Here is a 4575-nt window from a genome sequence, read left to right as displayed (position 1 = left end):
CTTTGTTGTGTGCCTGCATTCATCAAATTAAGAATATATGATGGCAGTGGTTGCAAAGGGCAGTGTTTTTAGAAGTAAAACATGGGTAATTATGAGTTACTTTGTTGATTTAGGAAATTAATAATAATAATAATAATAATAATAATAATAATAATAATAATATATTATTTGTACCCCTTCCAGAAACTGGATGCCATTCTGGGTGGCTTCCAACAAAATTAAAATACATTAAAATATCACATATTAAAAACTTCCCTAAACGGTCCATATTTCAGTCCTTATTCCCTATTTCAGTCCATATTTCAAAGAAATCTGAGTGGCTTACAATAACGTCATAAGGGCATCACAAAAAAAATCAAAGACATACAATACAAAAACTTCCCACCAATGTACCAAAAGGAAAACATCAAAGGAAGTTCTAAAATACAGTCAACTGTGGGCTATTGTGGAGGCTTTGCCAGAGATTTGCCACACAGCACTAGGCAGTCAGAGCTGATTGCTATTGCTTGGCATAACTCTGGGGAGGCACCTAGAGATTCAGGAGTCAGGAGCAGAAGAAGATCCCTGCTGGATCATGCCAAGGGCACATCTAATTCAGCATCCTATCCCCAGAGTACGTAACCATATTCCTACAAGAAGCCCAGAAAATAAGGCATGCCATTACAAATTAAGGAGGGTAGATTTGTCATTCCAAGACTGGAATTATACCATTGTGGTTATTTATTGATAAGTATCAAATATTGGAGACCTGCTGATGGCCGTAATCTTCTCAGTTGGTCAACCTTAGAATATACATGCAGTATATAACACTTTTGGATGGGTGGATAGTATTAGGATCAAAATATTTGAAGTTCCTACAACTCTTGAAGGACGTGGGTGGCGCTGTGGTCTAAACCACAGAACCTAGGGCTTGCCAATCAGAAGGTCGGTGGTTAGAATCCCCATGACGGCATGAGCTCCCGTTGCTCAGTCCCAGCTCCTGCCCACCTAGCATTTCCAAAGCATGTCAAGTGTAAGTAGATAAATAGGTACCGCTCTGGCGGGATGGTAAACAGCGTTTCCGTGCGGTGCTCTGGTCAGGGCCGTCTCTAGGCCTGGGCTGGGTGGTGCAATGCGGCAGGACGCCTGGCCACCAGGGGCGCTGCTGCGCCCACCAGACAGCTGATGTCTGAGACCTATGGCTCCGCCACCGCCTCCTCTCCTTCAGCCCGCGGGAATCCCCTCAGCCGCTGTCCGCCAAGCCGCTGTTGCCTGCGGGAGCGGCAGTGGAGGGATTGGCTCCCGAGGGGCCTCCTCCACATCTGGTGCCAGTCGCCCCACCACCACCACTCCTAGGGCACAGGCGGCAGCGTGGCACCCGCCTCCTGCTCCTTGGGCCACTGGGAGTGCAGTGAAAGAGCGCAGGCGGAGGCAGCTGTGGACCGGTCAGCCAGCCGGGAACAAGCAGCGCACTGCGGGACCCAGAATTCACCACTCATGCTTGTTTCCTCTGATGTAGATGGCGGCCGCTGGGCCATGCGGCCTCTGGGCCGGGGAGGTGGTGGGAGCTGGGGAGCTGCCCGTGCCCTGGCTGGGGTGGAGAGGGGTTGGCGGTGTGACCTGGGCTGGCAGCGGGATACCGCACAGCAGGTGAGGGGCGGTGGGAAGCCTGGGCTGGTGGTGCTGGGGACCCTGAGCCAGGGCAAGAGAGAGCAGCTTGGGGAAAGGGAGGGGGCGGCGGAGGGATCTTTGTGCCCCGGCGCTGGATTTGCTTAAGACGGCCCTGGCTCTGGTTCGCCAGAAGCGGCTTAGTCATTCTGGCCACATGACCCGTAAGCTGTCTGCAGAAAAACGGCAGCTCCCTCGGCCTATACAGCGAGATGAGCGCACAACCCCAGAGTCGTCCACGACTGGACCTAATGATCAGGGGTACCTTTACCTTTACCTTTTTATAACTCCTGAAATAATTATGTCAATTAGAAAGATATGGAATTTATTAGCTAATAAAAATAAATTGATTTTCACATACTAAATCCTACTTTAATCATCGGGGGGGGGGGTAATAAGCAAAAACTATGATAACAGGTGTATTGACCTTGGACCAACTGATAGATGAGAAAGACTTCTGTACATACAATACATACATCAAATACCATCTATCAGAGGTGTTCCAATGGCGATACTTGCAGCTACAACATATTTTAGTAACTTCGTTTGGTCTGACTACCTTCACAGCATCTGAGAAACCCGAAATATGGAGCAATTGTATAGTTTATTTGATACTCAGTGATTACTTTTAATAAAATTGGTTTATCACCAAATAAGTTTGATATGCAGAGTTTAAGAAATATGATTGGAATAAAGATTGGAATGCTCACTATTACCTAGATAGTGGGAAAATGTCTTGGCTTCAGTATCATACCAATGGATCTTAATCTAAGAATTATACAACAGAAAATCCTTCTTAGAATATATTAGTCTCCCTTGCATTTGTATAAGAAAAGAATAATATATCTCTTGGTTGGAGATGTATGGTTGACAACGCTTCTTTGAAACACATGCCTTCACTGTGTCCCACACTTACTAAGTTTTGGAAGAAAGTGCTGGACACAAGCACTTTCTCCCAAAGACACCACTATTTTTTTTTAGTTTTTCAGAGGCAACTATGCTCTTGAACTATATACCCACTGTATGGAAATTGAAAACAAGTAAGAAAAAATGGATTCTCTGCACCCAAATGGTGGCCAAGAGTTTGATACTGATGAATTGGAAGAATAGAGATATGATTGCCTTTACTCAATGGCTGGACAACATGACAACATTGGTAACATATGAACAGAAAGCTTATAGGCACATATTTTCTTTGGATGAATTCAGTGATATTTGGATTGAGTTTACACAGAATATATTAGGTCACTGACAATTACATGTGCATTAGGATAATAAGAATATACACATTTGTACAGTGGTACCTCGGGTTACAAACGCTTCAGTTTACAAACTCTGCTAACCCAGAAATAGTACCTCAGGTTAAGAACTTTGCTTCAGGATGAGAACAGAAATTGTGCTCTGGCGGCATGGTGGCAGCAGGAGGCCCCATTAGCTAAAGTGGTGCTTGGTTAAGAACAGTTTCAGGTTAAGAATGGACCTCTGGAACGAATTAAGTTTTTAACCAGAGGTAGCACTGTAGATTAATGCATATTTTACCATCATGATGCCCCCAGGACTTTCTTGGTATGCATGCCTGCACTCTCAGACTTCAGGGTGCGTAAAGAGTTCAGCAGAGTAACTCAGCAGTGTTGGCAGCCAATGAATCACACGAAGATCTCATTCCATCAGCAGATACACTTTACTCAGGCATTTTAGTAAGCATAGTGGTTGCAATGCCAGCAACAGTTTCAGAGAGAGATAGCTCATCATAATATGGGATATAGGTTAATTTTTCCTTTGCTCATAATCGATTAAATTGTTGTGGCAAGTTGATGTTGAAGAATCATTGCTTCTCTACTGGTGATCTCTGGTGTTTAAAAATGGTCCACATTTCACAAGCATACAGTCAGGTTGGTAGTACAATAGCTTTGTAAAACAAGCATTTTGGTTTCCCTACAAATGTCCTGGTCTGGTCCTCAAACACTCTGCACTTCAATTGGGAGAAAGCTGCACTCATAGAGCTCAGGCAATACTGGATTCCGGCATCAATGTCGGCCCTTGTGGAAGGATAACTTCCCAGGTAGGAGAAGTGATCGACATTTTCCAACGTTACACCACTGAGTTGGATTTGTGGTGCTACAGAGGGGTCGTTTTGTGCCGGTTGGTGTTTTTGGGATGCTAAGCAATAGGCCAAGCATTTCATAAGTTTCTGCAAAGATATTTAGGATGATTTAGAGGTCATCCTCTGAGTGTGCACACACTATATCGACATCAGCATACTGAAGCTCTATGACGGAAGTTCAGCCTGCTTAGATTAAAGAGCTTTCCGTCTGTCCAATATACAATTTCTACTCTTGAGGGGAGTTCCCCTTCGTATGAGGACATTGACATGGGTGTTAATGTGAAAAGGTATGCAAAACAGAACTATAGAAGAGAGAAGTGGCTTATTAAGAGGGCAGCGCTGGACAAAGTAGTCAAGTGCAGATGATGCTGGGTTATTGTGCCCCCTTTTCTGGAAATATGCCATACAACAGTAGGGATCCAGGGTAAATTACTCTTTGACAGATCTCTGGAGATGCACTGAGGATTCAGGAGTCAGGGACAAAAGAGGATCCCTGCTGGATCACCTAAAAGGCTAATTTAGTCCAGCATAGTGTTCTCGGGAAGCAGATGCCTATGAGAAGCCCAGAAAATAATGAATGAGCAGAGTAGCCTCTCCCATCTGTGAACCCCAGCAACTGTTCCTAAGAGACTTATTGAGTGGGCAGGTGGAGTTCCCCACACCCCGGGTGACCCCTGAGTGGAATAATGACTCAAGAGAACTTGCTATGGGATTAAAATTGGCCACAATATTATTAAGATTCAGATATAGGGAGACCTTGGCTCAGGCATTGGGCGTTTATCCTTCCCAGTCTCCAGCTCGGGATCTGGGAGACTTCAGGGTTA

Source organism: Zootoca vivipara, chromosome 6 (genome assembly GCF_965207765.1).
Source record: "Zootoca vivipara chromosome 6, rZooViv2.hap1.1, whole genome shotgun sequence".
In the NCBI taxonomy this organism is placed as follows: Eukaryota; Metazoa; Chordata; class Lepidosauria; order Squamata; family Lacertidae; genus Zootoca; species Zootoca vivipara.
Note: the sequence above shows the minus strand (reverse complement) of the source record.